The sequence below is a fragment of the Capricornis sumatraensis genome, chromosome 17 (assembly GCF_032405125.1).
Source record: "Capricornis sumatraensis isolate serow.1 chromosome 17, serow.2, whole genome shotgun sequence".
Classification (NCBI taxonomy): domain Eukaryota; kingdom Metazoa; phylum Chordata; class Mammalia; order Artiodactyla; family Bovidae; genus Capricornis; species Capricornis sumatraensis.
The window spans coordinates 44,826,167-44,847,243 of NC_091085.1; positions in this window are offsets into that span (position 1 = coordinate 44,826,167).

Here is a 21,077-nt window from a genome sequence, read left to right on the forward strand (position 1 = left end):
ACTCATGTTATAAAATTATTAGTTTTGTTAAAGACAGACTTTCTGTCAGAAAGAAAGAGAAGTCATTCTTTCTTCTTCATGAGTCATACAGACAAGTGGCACTTCAGAAGATTGTTTTTATAATTTCACACCCGATTTGGAATAATTCTTTGTCACTATAGTTATTAAGCTCTTCAATGCAAAGGAGTTAGAATATAAAGAATCTTTCATGCAGCCTTGTGAACAAAATCATCCTCAGTATTGTTTTAAAGTGATTCATTACCCTAAGATTCATATTTAAGCATTCTATGTTATGACTGCAATCGAACTGGGTAATCTAATACGCTGAAAATGTCTACCATGACATTTGATAGAATAACACTGTCAAGTGTTATCCTCCAAACAGCGTCTGGAATTGGGCTGCACAATAGAGAAAAATGATCAACATATGGTCATAATAAACCAGCTACTGTGATGGCATTAACCGTACACTGTATCATTATTCATGAAGATCCTATTTGAGTTTTTTTTTTTTTTTTTAACTATAAAGTTAGGGAAAAAAGCTTGGAAAGATTTAGTAAATTATGAATGTGTACAATGGTAGAAAGAAATAACACTGATCCATCTGACTCCAACATTTTACACTTGTCAGTTTTGCTAGTGTGATAAACATTTATGCACACTACCTTGAAACACTCTAGCATGCCCTTTAGCATATATTCACTTTCTGGTGTGGAAGATTTTGATGCACAGTTGTGTATCAGAATTATATGCCTAAGTTGAACAGATAATAAGCCTAACTATTTTCATCCTGTGTGCTGGAGTGAATTTGAGGAGATATCCCACATACAAGGGAAAAGGAGAAGCCCTAGCAAGATGGTAGGAGTGGCTAAATCACATTTAGAATCAAACCCCATACCTACCAGAGATGCTCAGAAGGCTCAAATATATGCTTGCTCCTTGGAAGAAAAGTTATGACCAACACAGACAGCATATTAAAAAGCAGAGATATTATTTTGCCAACAAAGATCCATCTAGTCAAAGTTATGGTTTTTCCAGTAGTTATGCATGAATCTGAGAGTTGAAATATAAAGAAAGCTGAGTGTTGAAGAACTGATGCTTTTGAATTGTGGTGTTGGAGAAGACTCTTGAGAGTCCCTTGGACTGCAAGGAGATCCAACCAGTGCATCCTAAAGAGATCAGTCCTGAGTATTCATTGGAAAGACTGACGCTGAAGCTGAAACTCCAATACTTTGGCCACCTGATGTGAAGAATTGACTCTTTGGAAAAGATCCTGATGATGGGAAAGATTGAAGGTGGGAGGAGAAAGGGATGACAGTGGATGAGATGGTTGGGTGGCATCACCAACTCAGTGGACATGAGTTTGAGTAAACTCCGTGAGTTGGTGATGAACTTGCCAACTTGCAGGAGGCATGGCTTACTGCAGTCCATGGGGTCACAAAGAGTCAGACACAACTGAGTGACTGAACTGAACTGATCTTCATACTAAGTGTCATTGGTTATAAAGGGCATAAGACATCGTGTTAGACAAAGTTTTATCATTTTCAAATTTATATGCACTCTTTCTCTGTCATTGTTGTATGTGTTTGATTTGTTGTTGACTGAATAATTTATGTACATCCTGAAATATCCAAAGTATATCTATAGAATGCCTTACCTGCAGAAATTTTGTCTCTTTGTATGTTAGAAGAGTTCTGAGAAAAAAGTATGATGGATCACAATATTCTACTTATATATTTTATTTATTACTCATTTTAAATAATCTATATAAGATGCAATATAGTTTATCACATGCATTTTATAATCCTTGAGTCTCAAAGAACCCTATCAACCTTTGTATATCATCTCTGGCTTTACTCACTAAACTCTTAAATCACTGCTATTCTTTCAAAGTCAAGAAATATCTTTCATACTTAAGGGCCCTTACACATACTGCTTCTGCAGCATAACATATTCTTTTTTCTTCCTATATTTTTCATCACTATGTCACTTTCCCCAATAGTCATTCCATAGCCATCCTACATAAAGAATCTATTACAGGCACTCTTTCATTTTTACCATTGCACTTCAACTTCTTTAATCAATATATAGGGTCATTGAGGTTTCTACTTCTTGAGTCAGTTTAAATATTGTCTGTTTAGAAGAATTTGTCAAAAGATTTTAGCCACTAGTAATTAAAATAAATTTGTTTATAGTGCTCCCTTTTCTTCTTTTTACTGCTTATTGACTTCTATTGTAAGATCTGTTTCATCTTTAATTTCAGTAATTTACATAATCGCCACTTTTTTTCTTTTATCGTCTAGTTAAATGTTTACCAAATTGTTGACTTTTAAAAATGTGTTTTATTGATTTTTCTTTATTTTTGTCTTTCTTATTATTTATCTTCCATTTAATTTTCTATGGTTTTTCTAATTTACTAAGGTGGAGTCAGATAATTATTTTACATATTCTTTATCTATTTTAACATTTAAAAATAATTTCCCCTTAAATGTTTCTTTATGTACATCACAAATATGAATATGCCATATTTTCTTTATCAGTCAATTCAAAATATTTTCTAATTTCACTTGTATTTTTTTTCCTTGACCCACTGTCTATTTAGAGTAGTATGCAAAATATGTGTAGTTTTCAATACTTTTGTGATTCTCTTTTTCTCAGTGGATAGTCTAGAATGATTTCAATAATTTTATATTTTATTTTCACCTGGTCTTTCCTGGTCAATTCACATGTGCAATTGAAAAGAATATTTATTCTACTTTCATATGGTAGAGTCATGTGTATGTATCAATTAGGTCAAATTGATGTTTTTTATAGCTTTTTTATTTTATAAACACTTTTCAATTTCTAAGAGAAAGTTGTTGAAATCTTTAAATAAGTTTTGCACTTTTTCTATATCTTTTTCAGTTTCAACTTCTGTATTTTCAACTTTTTCATCAGTAGCATATGAATTAAAATTTTTTTGTTAATTAATTTCTTTATTATGAAATGTCCCTTCACACCATATAATATTCTTATTCTAAATTATACTTTAAATTATGTTTACAGAGCCAACCTTGAATTTCAATGACTGCTGTTTGCATGGAACTTCTTTTTCATCCTTTCTATTTAACCTATTAAATATAACTTGTTTATACAGCCTCACAGATACTTCATTCTAACTCGTGTGTTTTACATATATATATATATATATATGTATTTAAATTCATATATGTGGGATTTTTTTTTAATTTAAATTTATTTATTTTAATTGGAGGCTAATTACTTTACAGTATTGTATTGGTTTTGCCATATATCAACATGAATCCACCACGGGTGTACACGTGTTTCCCATCCTGAACCCCCCTCCCACCTCCCTCCCTGTACCTTCCCTCTGGGTCATCCCAGTCTACCAGCCCCAAGTATCCTGTTACCTGCATCGAACCTGGACTGGCTATTTGTTTCTTATATGATATACATGTTTCAATGCCATTCTCCCAAATCATCCCACTCTCTTCCTCTCCCACAGAGTCCAAAAGACTGTTTTATACATCTGTGTCTCTTTTGCTGTCTTGTATACAGGGTTATCGTTACCACCTTCCTAAATTCCATATATATGTGTTAGTATACTGTATTGGTGTTTTTCTTTCTGGCTTACTTCATTCTGTATAATAGGCTCCAGTTTCATCCACCTCAACTGTATTCAACTGTATTCTTTTTAATGGCTGATTAATACTCCAATGTGTATATGTACCACAGCTTTTGTATCCATTCATCTGCTGATGGACATCTAGGTTGCTTCCATGTCCTGACTATTATAAACAGTGCTGTGGTGAACATTGGGATACACATGTCTCTTTCAATTCTGGTTTCCTCCGTGTGTATGCCCAGCAGTGGGATTGCTGGGTCATAAAGCAGTTCTATTTCCAGTTTTGTAAGGAATCTCCACACTGTTCTCCATAGTGGCTGTCCAAGTCTGCATTCTCACCAACAGTGTAAGAGGGTTCCCTTTTCTCCATACCCTCTTCAGCATTTATTGCTTGTAGACTTTTGGATCGCAGCCATTCTGATTGGAGTGAAATGGTACGTCATTGTGGTTTTGATTTGCATTTCTCTGATAATGAGTGATGTTGAGCATGTTTTCATGTGTTTGTTAGCTATCTGTATGTCTTTGGAGAAATGTCTGATTAGTTCTTTAGCCCATTTTTTATTTGGGTCATTCATTTTTCTGGAATTGAGCTGCAGGAGTTGCTTGTACATTTTTGAGATTAGTTGTTTCTCAGTTGCTTTATTTGCAATTATTTTCTCCCATTCTGAAGGCTGTCTTTTCACCTTGCTTATAGTTTCCTTTGTTGTGCGGAAGCTTTTAGTTTTAATTAGGTCCCATTTGTTTATTTTTGCTTTTATTTCCAGTATTCTGGGAGGTGGATCATAGAGGATCCTGCTGTGATTTATGTTAGAGAGTGTTTTGCCTATGCTCTTCTCTAGGAGTTTTATAGTTTCTGTTTTTATGTTTAGATCTTTAATCCATTTTGTTTATTTTTGTGAATGGTGTTAGAAAGTCTTCTAGTTTCATTCTTTCACAAGTGGTTGACTAATTTTCCCAGCACCACTTGTTAAAGAGATTGTCTTTACTCCATTGTATATTCTTGCCTCCTTTGTCAAAGATAAGGTGTCCATATGTGTGTGGATTTATCTCTGGGCTTTCTATTTTGTTCCATTGATCTATATTTCTGTCTTTGTGCCAGTACCATACTGTCTTGATGACTGTGGCTTTGTAGTAGAGCCTGAAGACAGGCAGGTTGATTCCTCCAGTTCCATTCTTCTTTCTCAAGATTGCTTTGGCTATGCGAGGTTTTTTGTATTTCCATACAAAATGGATTCCTATTCACTATATTGGATTTTGCTGTCTTTCTTAAAATAATTTCGACTTTTTTTGTCCTTTTTTAAATTTTTTTTAATATAAATTTATTTATTTTAATTGGAAGCTAATTACTTTATTTTGAAGATTTTTATTTTTTAATTTATGGATCAGTTTGACTTTTTCAGGTTTTTCTAAGTCTTTTTTCTTTTATTTTTGGCCAGATTAGAATATGCTTTATAGATTTGAATCTTGCTTCAAAATATTTCACTTTTTGGGGTGCCTACTAAATACCCTACATGTTTTAATTAATCCTTTCCACTCTGGTGGAAATTCACATGTTTCCCACCCATAAATCTTTTCAGTAACTATTCATTTTCTGGTTTTGAAGTAAATAAGAAAAGCAGGCAAAGTTAATCTCATGATTCATGTTTCCCTACCATAGTGTACCTTTATTTCATACAACTGTTATTTCCCTTTTGTAACTCTACTCGGCACTAATATTGTATATTACATGTTTTTTATGTTGCCTTTTTTTTTTTTTTTGCTTTATATTCTTCTGTTGACTTGAAATTCTGGAAATTTTATGTTTTGAGAGAAAGTTTATAAATCTCTCTAGAATCTAGATATATTTAAAGTGGAAATAGTAGATAAACATTGGATATATAATTGAATGAAGGAAGAAATGATTTGTAATGATTGCCAGGAAGGAAAAAGAGAAATATATAAAAATGAATAAGATGAGAAATGTATCTTCTGAAGATTAATGTACCAAAAATGCCAGGGCTGCCATAATACACTAAGTGGCTTCAACAACAGAAATCTATTTTCTCACAGTCTGGTAGTCTAAGACCAATATGTAAGCAGGATTGGTTCCTTCTGAGAACTCTGAGTTAGAATCTGTTCCACATCTCCTCCAGCCTCTGGTAGGACCCTGGCAACCTTTGCCATTCCTTGGCTTGTAAAACAACCACTCCATTCACTGACTTCATCTTCATATGGTGTTCTTTCTGTATGTTTTCTGTGTCCAAATTTCCTCATTATATAGTGACATTATTTATCTTGGAATATAGTCCAGCCTATACACCTCATTTTTTAAAATCTTCAAATGATGAGGCTTTTAATTGCTAAATATAAAAAATGAAAAAATAACTTGCACAGACTTCATATACCTCAGAACTATAAAAATCAAGACAATTTCCAAAAAGTCTCAATATATAGTCTCAGAGACTTATGGGACAACATTAAACATAGCATTCAAATTATAGGGATCCGAGAAGAAGAAGACAAAGGGAAAAGCCATGATAAAATATTTGAGGACACATATTACTCAAACTAGCAAAAACTAAACACAAAGAACACATATTAAAAACAGCAAAGGAAGAGCATCAAATAACATACAAGGATGTCCCCATAAGACCAACAGCTGATCGTTCAACAGAAATTCTACAAGCCAGAGGGGAATGACAGAACACACTTAGAGTGATGCAAGGGAAAAGCCTACAACTAATATTACTCTGTCCAGCAAGGATCTCATTCAGATTTGAAGGAGAAATAAAAAGCCTTACAGACTACCAAAAGTTAAGAGAATTCAACACCCCCCAAATCAGTTCTTCAACAAATGGTAAAGGGATTCTAGGTGAAAAGAAGAGAACTATAAAAACAACCCCAAAACAATATAGTAAATGGTAATAGCATCATGCTGCTGCTCCTGCTAAGTTGCTTCAGTCATGTCCGACTCTGTGCGACTCCATAGACAATAATTATCTTAAATGTAAGTGGGCTAAATCTCCAACCAAAGATTGTCTGAAGACATAGGTTGGCTGAAGAGACAAGACTCCTATAAAACAAGACCCTTATAAAAGTTGCCTATGAACCTCATTTAAACTTGATTTTCTATGTACATTCTGCCCTCTGCATTCATGGGTTGAACAACTATAGATTCAGCTAATTGCAGATGGAAAATACTCAGATGTTTTAAAGCAAAACTTTATTTTTCCACAGGCTGGCAACTATTCACATAACATTTATATATATTTACAACTATTTACAGAGCTTCTTTATTATGTTAATCATTATAAACAATTTAGAGATGATTTAACATACATAGGAGCATGTACATAGGTTATATACAAATACTACAACATTTATATAAGAGACAGTATCTACAGAGGTCCTGAAACCAATCCTCTGAAGATGCCAAGGGACAACTGTATCGACCTTATCTAAGGTCATATTTCTAGGTAGTGGGGATTAGGAGTTAAGAATATGAATTTGGAGGGAAACAACCCCTTAAAAATTGTTCAACACATTATATATAATAATATAAAGAAATTAATAAGTAAGAATTGATGTAAGGGGTGTGTCCCACATATTCTAGTTTTTAATAAAGCATCAAAGAGATACACATTTCTAAATGAAAATATTTATGGTATAATTTTTCTAATATCATACTTTATCATGAACATTAGGAAAAATATGATATTATCACAGAAAACAGAATGGTAATAAGAATACATTGTAATTGGATTATAATGCAATACTTCAGTTTTGGGGAATTCAACAAAGTACTATTTTAGGAAATGAAAGTGAAAGATGCTCAGTTGTGTACAACTCTTTGTGACCCCATGGACTGTATGCTCCAGGCCAGAATACTGGAGTGGGTAGACTTTTCCCTTCACCAAGGATCTTCCCAACCCAGGGATCGAACCCAGGACTCCTATTTGCAGGCAGATTCTTTACTAGCTGAACCACAAGGGAAGCTCCATTTTAGAGAATATTGTAGGTTAAAAGAATAACAACTTTTAAATCCTAGCTTTATGTATTATAGCATAGTTACACACTACTTTAAATAATAATAATGTCATCAAGAATTAAAAAAAAAAACAAAAAAATATTCTAGCTGTTCCCTTCTCAAGGAGATCTTCCCAACTTGATCAAACCCAAGTTTCCCATATTGCAGGCAGATTCTTTACTGTCTGAGCCATCAGGGAAGCTCACTCATAGGTCTAATCAGAGTAAAATCAAAGTAAGTCTCAATCTGAATTTACTTGTAATCTAAAATTTATCATGGCTAAAAATACTCACAGAGCATCTAGCAGTGTCTCTTATGCTTTAGTTCTGAAATTATAATTTTATTTTTATAAAATAACAAAAAATCCTTTGTTGTTGTTCAGTTGCTAAGTCATGTTCTACTCTTTGGATTGCAGCATGCCAGGCTTCCCTGTACTTTACTGTCTCCCAGAGTTTGCTCAAACTCATATCCACTGAGTCAGTAATGCCATCCAACCATCTCATCCTCTGTCACCCTCTTCTCCTCCTGCCCCCCTCTTCTCCTCCTGCCCTCAGTCTTTCGCAGCATCGGAGTTTTTTCCAATGAGTTTGATCTTCATATCAGATGACAAAAGTATTGGACTTTAGCTTCAGCTTCAGTTCTGCCAATTAATATTTAGGGTTAATTTCCTTTAGGATTGACTGGTTTGCTCTCCAAGGGACTCTCAAGAGTCTTCTCCAGCACCACAATTTGCGTGCATCAGTTCTTCGATGTTCAGCCTTCTTTATGGTCCAACACTCAAATCTGTACATGACTATTGGGAAAACCATAGATTTGACTATGTAGACTTTTGTTGGAAGTGATGCATTGGCATTTTAATGTGTTGTCTATGTTTTCCATTATTTGTCAATAAAATAATAATTATTTTATCCTTTATGTTTTATAGCATTATAATGCAAAGTCTTGTTCCTTGTGTGCATATGACAAAATTATGACTGAAAGATAATGCAGCACATTTCTTAGACTATTTCAATAGTAGCTACCTAAATATCTAAAACTTGTTTTAAATCTTATTTTATGGCTGACAGAATTTTACAAAGTAAAACTTCCTGCATTTTACAAAGTAAAGCCTCTGTCCAAAAATTGTATTTCTAACTTATTTCCTGTGTGTATCCATTAGACAATGAGGCTGGTAGAACCATCTCAAATTTATATTTCACTTTTTGTTAATTATATGTGATTTCTGTAACTTAAACACATTATAAATTATATCTACATACTTCACAAAGTTTTGCCACTTTTTTCCTATCAGTGGATGTATGTTCAGTCATTCATTGTTGTTCATTTGCCAACCTGTGTCCACCTCTTCATGACACAATGGACTGCAGCACATGAGGCCTCCCTGTCCCTCACAATCTCCTAGAATTTGCATAAGTTCATGTCCATTGCATCGGTGATGTCATCCAACCATCTCATCCTCTGTCACCCCCTTCTCCTTTTGCCTTCAATCTTTCCCATCATCAGGGTCTTTTCCAGTGACTCAGCTGTTCACATCAGGTGGCCAAATTACTGGATCTCAGCATCACGTGCCGTGATGTTAGTGTTTTAATACTGAGTTAAAATATGACTTCTTACTTTCCTTTCTCACCCTCTCAAGAGGTTCTTTAGTTACTCTTTGCTTTCTGCCATTAGAGTGGTATCATCTGCATATCTGAGCTTGTTGATATTTCTCCCAGCTATCTTAATTCCAGTTTGCAACTCATTCAGACTGGCATTTAGCAGGTTATCCTTTGTGTATAAAAGTTAAATAAACAGGGTGACAATAAGCATCCTTACCGTTTGCCTTTCTCAGTCCTGAACCAGTCAGTTTTTTCATAGAAGGTTCTAACTTTTGCTTCTTGGCCCGCATATGGATTGCTCAGGAGACAGGTAAGATGGTCTGGTATTCTCATCTCTTTGAGAGATTTCCACAATTTGTTATGATCCAGCTTTCGCTTGTCTGTAAAGCTTTTGATTTCTCCTTCATATTTGAATGAGATCCTTGCTGGGTACAGTAATCTGAGCTGTAGGTTATTTTCTTTCATCACTTTAAGTATGTCCTGCCATTCCCTCCTGGCCTGAAGAGTTTCTATTGAAAGATCAGCTGTTATCCTTATGGGAATCCCCTTGTGTGTTATCTGTTGTTTCTCCCTTGCTGCTTTTAATATTTGTTCCTTGTGTTTGATCTTTGTTAAATTGATTAATATGTGTCTTTGGGTGTTTCCCCTTGGGTTTATCCTGTTTGAGACTCTCTGGGTTTCTTGGACTTGGGTGATTATTTCCTTCCCCATTTTAGGCAAGTTTTCAACTATTATTTCAAGTATTTTCTCATGGTCTTTCTTTTTGTCTTCCTCTTCTGAGATTCCTATGATTCAAATGTTGGGGCATTTAACATTGTCCCAGAAGTCTCTGAGGTTGTCCTCATTTCTTTTAATTCTTTTTTCTTTTCATTGTTTTCTGTCAAACCTCAGCATGAATCATCCACAGGCACACATGTGTCTTCTCCCTCTTGAATCTCCCTCCTATCATCCTCCCCACCCCACCCCTCTAGGTTGATACAGAGCCCCTGTTTGAGTTCTTTGAGATATACAACAAATTCCAATTGGCTATGTACTTTATTTACGGTAATGGAACTTTTCATGTTGCTCTTTCCATAAATCTCACCCTCTCCTCCCCTCTCCCCATGTCCATAAGTCTGTTCTCTATGTCTATTTCTCCATTGCTACACTGCAAATGCTATCCTTCTTCCTGTCTTCTGAAAAATGCTGATATTATTAGTATATATAAAACAAGGTTATTATAAAAATTAAATGAGTTAATGTTTGTAAAGCTCTGAGAAAAGTGTCTGTCATAAGTGGCTATGTAACTGTTTGCTAAACAAAAATACATAGAGTCCTTGAGAAGTTAGCTTTCTCTTGTTCTTTGTCCTTTTGATTGCATGCTTTTTCTAGATGCTTTTCTGTCTTTCTTTCAGTTAAATACATTCACAGTTAAGGAATAAAAATAATCTAAAGCTCTCCATGGTATAAAAAATATGTAAGGGCCTCGCCTTTACACTTTTAACATTTTCATGTAACAAACTACTATGAAGCCATAAAAAAGTTATGTGCAGATAAAATCTATTGCCTTTTAGGAACTTATAGGAGAAAAGAACAAATAAAGATATAATGTTATAAGTATTAAAAAGCAACAACAAAACTTGATCAGCCGAGAATACATGATATTTGTGTCTGGAAAAATATCAAGAACAGATTTATATTGAATATGGCATTTATCCAAATCTTAAATGATAAAGAGGATATTAAATGACAAGCACAAGATAATTCAATGTGACTAGAGTGTGTGTTATCTAAGAATGTGTAGCAATCAGAGAGCTGCAACTGAATTGAATATTATTTGAATACATAAATACTTCTCATGGAGTGCCTACCATGAACCATTATTTTACTGTGTACAAAAATAGAACCAGCTGCAAATAATGGAAAGTAAATTTTTGATGGACTATACAGGGATCTATTTTATATCTCACACTGTGTTATATCAAAACTCTATATGGAAGCTGGCATTGGTAGCTGTAAAAAAATTCTTTGAAAAATAAGTTTATTTCTATCTCTTCTCTTTGTCAGTCTTAGAATATTAGCCTTATTCTTCATTCCTGTTGTCTTATGAATGTACTGAAGTCTGATAGATATATAGATTTTCAAATCAAGAAAATACCAAAAAAAAAAAAGAAAAGAAAAAAGAAAAAGAAGAACTTAAGAACAGTACCAGGTACATCAATAATCTTTTATAAAATATGATTCTCGGTATTCTTTTTGATTCTCCCCTGCCTTTGGCATAGAACAATCAATAATGTTTCAGTGCCAAGTTACCTTATAAATAATTTCCCAAAGTTACTCAGCAGCATTCCACTCATTGTCTCATAGGTAAAATAGAATAGCTTCCCTTAGCTGAAAGGAGGCTGACTAAATGATTATTTAGCTGGTCACATTTCTGTCCCAACAAAGTCAGGGAGAAAGGACAATGGGCATTAGATAGAATTGCCTTGCTGTGCTTCAATTTTTGCTAACAAATCTATAAGCTTGCTAAAAATACTAAAAGTGATTTTCTCTCATAAATCATTTCCTTGTCTTTCAATAAATGTTTCCTTTCACTTCATGGCTCTTCTATCAATTATAGAATGAAGGAGTTTGCTTAATATGTGAAACTCACTGCTCTGAATTTCAAAGGATTTGAGTCAAATCTCTTATCTTAGAAGATATTGAGGAATTGTCCATCCTTCAGTTCAATATGTATTTTAAATGAAACACTCTTAATTTGGGACAAAAGACATGCAGTTTCAATTAAGCCAATTAAAAACCCTTCCTGCTTAGTTTAGTCCCTAAGTCATATCTGACTCTTTTCAACCTCATGGACTGAAGCCTGCTAGGCTCCTCTGTCCATGGGACTTCCCTGGCAAGAATACAGGAGTAGGTTGAAATTTCCTTCTCTTGGCAGTGTCATAAATTTTCCATTATACATATATATATATATATATATATATATTGCTAATTATATGTATGATATTTATTTGTTTCAAGCTTTCTTTCTCACAATGAAGATCATGGCTAAATCTTCACTGACTTTTTCATCTAATATCTTTGTGCTTCTTAAAAAACGTGTACATTTAACAATAATAAGAATAATACTTTAAATGATCCTTCAAACTTTCATGTCACCCAATTATCAGTAAAATGTCAACACTAGAAACATGTGAAACCTTTGTACTACACACTATCTGCCTGTGCTCTTATGGCAAGTGCCATGTGTTTAAAAAAAAAGCAAAAGCAAGATATGAATAGAAATAATAGATTTTCCATATTAAGCTAACATCTGAATAGCATATTTACAAATTTGTTGTTGTTTAGTCTCTAAGTCATGTCTGACTCTTTGTGACCCTATGGACTGTAGTCTGCCAGGCTCTTCCGTCCATGGGATTTCCTAGGAAAGAGTTCCAGAGTGGGTTGCCATTTCCATCTCCAGGGTATCTTTCTGACCCAAACATCAAACCTGGGTCTCCTGCATTGGCAAGTGGATTCTTTACTGGTGAATCACCAGGGAAGCCTATACACAAATAGTTTATAGGTACTAAGAAAAATGGACTGCAAGGAGATCAAACCAGTCAACCCTAAAGGAAATCAACCCTGAAAATTCATTGGAAGGACTCATGGTGAAGCTGAAGCTCCGATAAATACTTTGGCCACCTGATGCAAAGAGCTAACTCAAGACTCTGATGCTGGGAAAGATTGAGGGCAGGAGGAGAAGCGGATGACAGAGGATGACATGGTTGGATGGCATCATGGACTCGATGGACATGAGTTTGAGCAAGCTCTGGGAGTTGTTGATGAACAGGGAAGCCTGGTGTGCTGCAGTCCATGGGGTCACAAAGAGTGAGACCTGACTGAGTGACTGAACTAAACTGAATCAAGAAATACTCTCACCTTACTTCACTTAGTATAATTTTTAGATCCATCCATTTTGCTGTAAATAGCATGATTTTTTTTCATTTATATGACTGAATAATATTCCACTGTAAATATGTATTATATCTTTTCATCTGTCAATGGACATTTATGTTGCTTCCAAGTCTTGGTTATTTTTAAGAATGTTGCAAAATCACTGATATGAGGAATCATAAAAATGATCAGTTAAACTTATTTTCAAAATAGAAATTGACACATAGATACAGAAAACAAACTTATGCTTACAAAAAGGAAAGGGTAAATTAGGAGTTCAGGATTAACTGACATATAGTACAATATATAAAATATAGTATCAACAAAAATTGTTTTATAGCATAGGGAACTATGTTCAATATCTTGTGATAATCTTTAAGAGAAAAAAATCTGAAAAAATAGATATGTTTGTATGTAAATTTGAGTAAATTTTTCTTACTTCACAGTGGATTGTCTTTTTCACCCCTGCCTGAGGGTACACAATCATATTTGGGGACCATCCTTCCAATATGGCTAAATTTTGATATTACTTATCTTGTGTTCTCTTGGAAAATTTCACTTTGTAACATACTTGATATATTAACATGTTTATAGAGATGATTTGTATATACTGTTAGCTTCTCTGCTGACAAAGCTTTCTCTAAGGTAAAATTTGACAAATTCAAACTACCTTTAAGTATATTTAGATTCATTTATTATTTAAACTCAAAAATATTAGATAATCCTTTATAAAACCATCTCTATTTTTCTCAAAAAATGATAATTGAATCTTCACTGCTGCCACTTTTTTTTTCTCTTCTTATAAATAACAGAAAAAGCTTTAGATTTTGTTCATTGCAATTTAATACATATAGTTTCTTACTTGGAAATATTAACTATTAAAAAAATAAAATATACACCTTTTATATAGCTCCATTATTTACAGCCATATCCTTGAATGCCATTCCATTTGCTCTCTTTTTTTATGTCATAATGCCTTGAGTTATGGACAAGACAGAGAAAATTAAGAAATAAATGAGTAGCTTGAAAAATATTAATTTCAATAATGTAGTAAAGCAGAAACTAGATGGAATGAGTTGGAAATTTGTAAGTAGTTGATGGATAGATGGGAGAATGTGAAGAATGACATTTTAAGTGATTTTACAATGAGGTAGGAGAGTCAGATATTTTCAGAGTGTAGCAGAGTAAAAGAAGTGGTTTTGTACTCTGATAAGCACAAATAATTGAAGTAGATGTTGTTTTAGGTAAAGTATGAGTGCCAAGTACTAGGAAGGTGAAAAGAATAATATCTTTAAAATCTGTAGTCATAGACTTGAATGTCTAGTTAAGAGATCTCAGAAACAGAGTAATTTAAAGGATAGACAATCTATATAAAGTTTAATTCGACAAAAGACAGGCAAAGATTGTTACTGTTAAAGGTGTTTCATTACTGGGAGGCTAGAATTAATAAAAGGGTATATAAAAGGAGATTTATCAAAAAGGTAGTAGAGGGTTATTTATAGAGCATAATCCATAGCGCGTATAAAAACACACCATAATTGGCAAACTATTTTGGCTCTTTTCTAATGTTCTGTTTTATGCTACTTACTACTTATTCCTGTAAAGTTTTTGAAAAGGCTTTTATAAATCTGTGAAAGAAGAACTCAGAAGCACATATAAGACAAATGAATGACATGTTTCTTATAGCCATCCTTACCTTAACATACTCTTTTCAAACTGTTAAAAAAGTGTAACACTTCAATATGCTCATATTTCAGAGTTGTCGTATCTCTCTATCAAATTTTAGTTATGAAAATGAGAACTAGCTTTAAAACTAACTGAAATAGCAATGTAGTCTAATATAAAGAAAAGAACATTGAGCGTCATATCAAGGATGTGGTTTCAACACTAGGAATTAGATATATATTAAACTTCAGTTTCCTTGAAAATAAATCAAGACAAATAATATATAGTAAATGTATAGGATTTATGTCAACTTGTATGTTAATATATGTAAAAATGTACTATAAAATCTGAGCTAGAAAATTTTATTATGGCTGATAATGTTTGAAAATAAAAATAGAATTTTCCATTATCTAGCTTAATATTTTATTTACATTATTATTACTTTCAAATTATAAATTCAGTTATAACTCTCAAAACTCCTGAGTATTTGAGACTTCACATATCTCCTAGCAACCTTGTATTTTTAATATTGTACTTTAAATAATAAGGCTTGAGAATGTTAATCTTTAGAGCATTCTTGTTTTTTTCCCCCTTTTTTAATAGTTATTCCTAAATGGACATTTATAGAATGGCTACCATATTCTAAGTACTTTGACAAACTCAGCAAAATATTGAAGGATTTATTCTCTACTTTTAGAAACTTCGAACAAATTATGTCTTTATTATTTGGAATGTAATGATGAGTTAAAAGCGAAGGGTATGGCTTCTAGGGACAATTACCATAACCACAAATATTTTTAAAATTTCCCCCATTATGAAAATCATCAGCCATGATAAGTCATTTATCAGCAAAATTGAATCTTGAAGTTAAGTATGAAAAATGGTTGAAAAATCTGAGAAACAGTACTTGAAGTGAAAATATTTTTCTTTTAAATTGTCACTCTGTGTGTGTATATATTTGTGTTTCTATCTGTCTATAAAACAGCAGAAAATACTGGTTAATACACAGATGTAAAATGCCAAATTAGGAAGGAGAGGGGAAACACGTAGATAGGAAATGAAATACGTGTAAAGCACGGAGTTTATGAGCTTAAAGAAAGGACGGGATTGTTATGTACACTTGGTAATTTGATTAATATATAATATTCCTTAATATTCCTTGCAATTTTAATTGTCTTGAAGTATACTCTGTCTAATACAAATACTGATACTCTGACTTTTTTTTTTTTTTTACTGTTTACACGATGTGCATTTTTACATTTTGTTTCCTTTTTAGTTAATCTAAAACTTGATACTTAAAACCTTTTCTGTAAGGAACTAGATTTTCTTTCTTTCTTTCTTTTTTTTTTTTTTTTTTGCATTCAGCTTGACATTCTCTACCTCTTAACAGTTACATTTAGCTATCTATATACCTGTCACTATAATTGACATTAGAAATGCCATCTTCTTAGTTTTTCTTTTCTCACCCCCTACACACTATTTTTTGTTAATGTTAGACTTGCTAATGGCTTAATATTTAACCCTATTTATTTTTAATTGCCTACTCGAGGTTTTGCAATATACCTATGTAATATAAAACAGTCTTATCAAAGAATTACGATACCACTTATTAGAATAGAAAACGTTGGACTAACAATTTCTCCCCACATCCTCACACATGCTTTAACCTCCAAGTTACATTCCTAAAATATATATTTTTACTATTTTGTTTAAGTGTATTACCTTTTAAAATATCAGAAATAAAATGGTTCATATGTATTTTCTTTCATTTTCAGCACTCAAGATCTAATTATAATATATTCAGTTCAGTTCAGTTCAGTCACTCAGTTGTGTCCGACTCTTTGTGACCCCATGAATCGCAGCAAGCCAGGCCTCCCTGTCCATCACCATCTCCCGGAGTTCACTCAGATTCACATCCATCGAGTCAGTGATGACATCCAGCCATCTCATCCTCGGTCATCCCCTTCTCCTCCTGCCCCCAATCCCTCTCAGCATCAAAATCTTTTCCAATGAGTCAACTCTTCGCATGAAGTGGCCAAAGTACTGGAGTTTCAGCTTTAGCATCATTCCTTCCAAAGAAATCCCAGGGCTGATCTCCTTCAGAATGGACTGGTTGGATCTCCTTACAGTCCAAGGGACTCTCAAGAGTCTTCTCCAACACCACAGTTCAAAAGCATCAATTCTTCAGAGCTCAGCCTTCTTCACAGTCCAACTCTCACATCCATACATGACTACTGGAAAAACCATAGCTTTGACTAGATGGACCTTAGTCAGCAAAGTAATGTCTCTGATTTTGAATATACTGTCTAGGTTGGTCATAACTTTCCTTCCAAGGAGTAAGCATCTTTTAATTTCATGGCTGCAATCACCATCTGCAGTGATTTTGGAGCCCAAGAAAATAAAGTCTGACACTGTTTCCACTGTTTCCCCATCTATTATTAATCTATTATAATTTTCCTTCTGTCTTAAAAATAAGACTTTCTGTCTTATTTTTTCCCCCTGCAAGTGTGCTGGCAATAGGTTTTTCTAGTTTTTGTGCTTTAAAAAATACACATATATTACCGTAATTATTTTAAGATACTTTAGAGTAATGTGTAAGTCTGGGTTTACAATTTGTACTTTCAGTATGTGAAAGAAGACCCCCCCCATTGTTGTCTGGCTTTGTAAACATCATGTAAAAAGTCTGTTGTATTCTTAGATCTGTTTCTCTATACATACTTATTTTTCACTGTTTCTTCCCCTCATAGTTGTCTTTTAGCAAACAAAGACTATTGACTATAATGATTTGACCATAATGCATTCTTTTAAAATTATATACTTTGTTTGGTGTTCTCTGAGACTTTTCTGTGTGTTACTGTCATGCATTAAATGTGGAATCTTACTGAACAACATTTTTTCAAGTAATTTTTCTACCTCTTTGCCTTTCTTGTCTATTTTTTAAATTAATGTTTTATTGGGGTATAGTGGCTTTACAATGATGTGTTAGTTTCTACCATACAGCAAAGTGAATCAACTATGCATATGCTTGCATTCTTTCTTTTTTATATTTCTTTCCCATTTAGGTCATCACAGAACATTGAATAGAGTTCCCTATGGTATACAGTAGGTTCTCGTTAGTTACCTATTTTATGTTGTTGTTGTTGTTCAGTTGCTAAGTCATGTCTGACTCATGGTGATTCCATGGGGCACCATGCCAGGCTCCCCTGTTCTTCACTATTTCCCAGAGTTTGCTCAGATCCACGTCCACTAAGTTGATGATGTTATCTAACCATTTCATCCTCTGTTGCCCCCTTCTCCTTTTGCCTTCAATATTTCCCACAATCAGGGTCTTTTCCAATGAGTTGGCCCTTTGCCTCAGGTGGTCAAATCATTGGAGCTTCAACTTCAGTGGATTTCCTTTAGGATTGATTGGTTTGCTCTCCCTGATGTTCTAGGAACTCTCAAGAATCCTCTTCAGCACAATTTAAAAACACCAGTTCTTTTCATATCTGTAGATGGCTGCTAGAAAAATCAGCTTTGATACATAATATCAATAGCCTTTCTTTTATATTTGGCATAATATGTGTAATATTGTTACACAGTTTTTGGATTTTTTGTTCTCATCTGCACACTCTTTTGTATCTTGGTTTTTATGTTCAGTAATTATCATTGGCCTATCAAATTCTATTGATTAATTTTTTATTTACTCTGAAGACTTTGGTAAACTTTTAAGCCTGTTGATAAATCATTTGAAGGAATATTTTATGTGTGCCATGCTATGTAAATATACTTTATGTAACAGGTTATGTATGCTATAGCATTCATATTTAACCCTTTTGAATATTTTCAATGGGGCTTTCCACGTGACGCCAGTAGTAATAGTTCACCAGAATTTCCTGACTGTTCATAACTGTTTCCAAGTTTTCATCAGATTCTCTTATATCATGACCACACCTGCATAGATAAGTATTTCTCATTTATCTCAGAGTCAGATCATCTCTGCTGCTACCCTGTGATTCATGTGGGATCTGAAGTCTCAAAGCCCTTTTTCCTGTGCTTCGTGCACTGGTCCCTTCCCAAGAAGCACACTGTTTCTTATACTTGTAATCTCTGAATTCTTCTTTTCAGCTCAGTCTCAGGAAATCTCTGTGTGCCTGGGCTGGAAGTGGCCTTTTGAGTTTTTCCCACATTCTCCAGAACCCTGGGGTGCTAAATTTCCCTCATGTCTATGGAGGTCTTTTGTGGAGTTGAGTGTCCTGCTCCCCACCTGCTCCCTCATGAGCACAGACTTCTGATTTGTGTCAGTACAGGATCTTTAGTCTAACGGGTGTTCCTTGCCTCTCTCACAGGCACAGGTGGCTTTCTCTTCAATCTTCTCCCAGAGAATCTTTGCCTTGTCCCTCCCCTAGTGGTAATTGTCCTAATTGCTTGTCATTTGCTCTAAGACTTGCTGTTGTGAACTTGAAAAATATTCACAACCTAAAAGTTGAGAGTTATGTTTTATTTGGTGGGAATTTTTATAAATTCAAGCCAAAGAGACACCATCTCAATAACGCTAAGAGAACTTCTCTGAGGAGGTGAGAAGGGAGCCAGGATACATAAGGGTTTTGCAATAAAGGGAAGTAGTTTGAACATCAAAAGATTATTGTTAATTAAATAAAACCAGATATGTCAAGTTAAGGAGTTTAGCACTTTCCTCTATATGGGAACATGCAAGAGTCTGAGCTCACTGAAATCATTCCTTTGATGTTCACCTCAGCTATCTGGGGCTAGTAGCCTGTATTTTCACATCTTGAGTTTCTTCAGGGCTCACCAGCTCACACTGGTGAGTTATAATTTCTGATGACTGTGACATCCTTTGTTTACTGATATTGCAGAAAATATTCAATTTCTCATGATGGGTCAGGGAACTTTTATTCCCCTCCTCCAAGAGCAGATGGCTTTTGCCTTTACCCCTCTCTCAGCAGACCTGAGAATTTGTCAGGGATCCAGAATAGGAATATTCCTTGCTGCCCAAAAATAACTTATGGCTTCACCATTGAATGAGTGTAGAGCATGGGGAGCAGACAGTTTTGTGTCATTGTACCATGAGGCAGGTCTGACCTAGGTCTCCTGCACTTTTCTTTACCTTAGAGTTCAGGTCAAGTCCTGTGGAAATAGTTCTGAGTGAAAGAGGATTCCATGTGTGTCTGAGATTCTGCTGTTCTGTCCGTCGCTGTCATCCACACTTGGGTTGTAACAATATGTGCAACTTGTCTTCTTCTTTGCTTTCATGGCGAAGTGCAGTACCACACACATGGGAGTAAAATGATTCATTGTCCCAGGCAAACTGGGAGGAGCTTGTCCTACTGTGGAATTTAGTTAGAACCGTTTCTGTACCATCACCCTTCCTTACTCTCAGTTGACTGAAGTTCCTCTTGACCCTCAAAGTTGGAACATGACATATTGAACAGAATTCAAGAGTTTAATGCTGTATCATTTTCACAGTTCCTAAAATTAAGCCTAATATTTCACCTAGTACTCAAGAGAATAAAAGTATTTTCTTATGTTTAAACTATGTTAGATTCCACAGAGGAATTATCAGTATATAAGTCTTTTTGGTGGCAACTTCCAGAGAGATTGTTCAAGGGTAATTTGACTGTAACACTTACATAACCTGCTGACTTTATCATGTGATCCTTATACAAGTGACAAATACACTGTATAACCTGTATTAACCTGCATTTTTTGAAAGTCTGACCTAAAAAAAATTCAGAATTTTATTCACGTAGGTTCACATAACAATGCTTTTTCCCTAAGTGAAACACTGAAAATGAAACAAAAATTCAAGACTTACTTCAGTAATTTATTTTTCTCTGACCTTGAAGAGGTAATTTAATTCCAATTTTCCTTTCATGTAAATATTAGGGTGCTCCATCTCTCTTTAAGAAATCATGTCAATTATGTAGGCAATGGGTTAGATCCTTCCAGGTGTATAAATGACTCCCTGAGTGTAAATTACATTGTACTAACTGCATTAAGCCACCAGTGCCTGAAATTCAGTGAATTACTGCTCTACTGCACTAAATGCTTCCCTAATGACTTGAAAGAGTCAATGTACTTGCAGAAATATTCAGCTCTAATGTTATGGATTTTGTAGTTCTCCTTGCAAAACTTTAAGAGTGGCTCATTACCTATATGTGGCATGTTTTCTCACTACTAGTCAAAAAACAAACCTGACAGGAAGCTTGAAAACTAATTAGGTTTTTTAATACACCCACTGCTTTTAATTTATGAGATGTACTTTAAA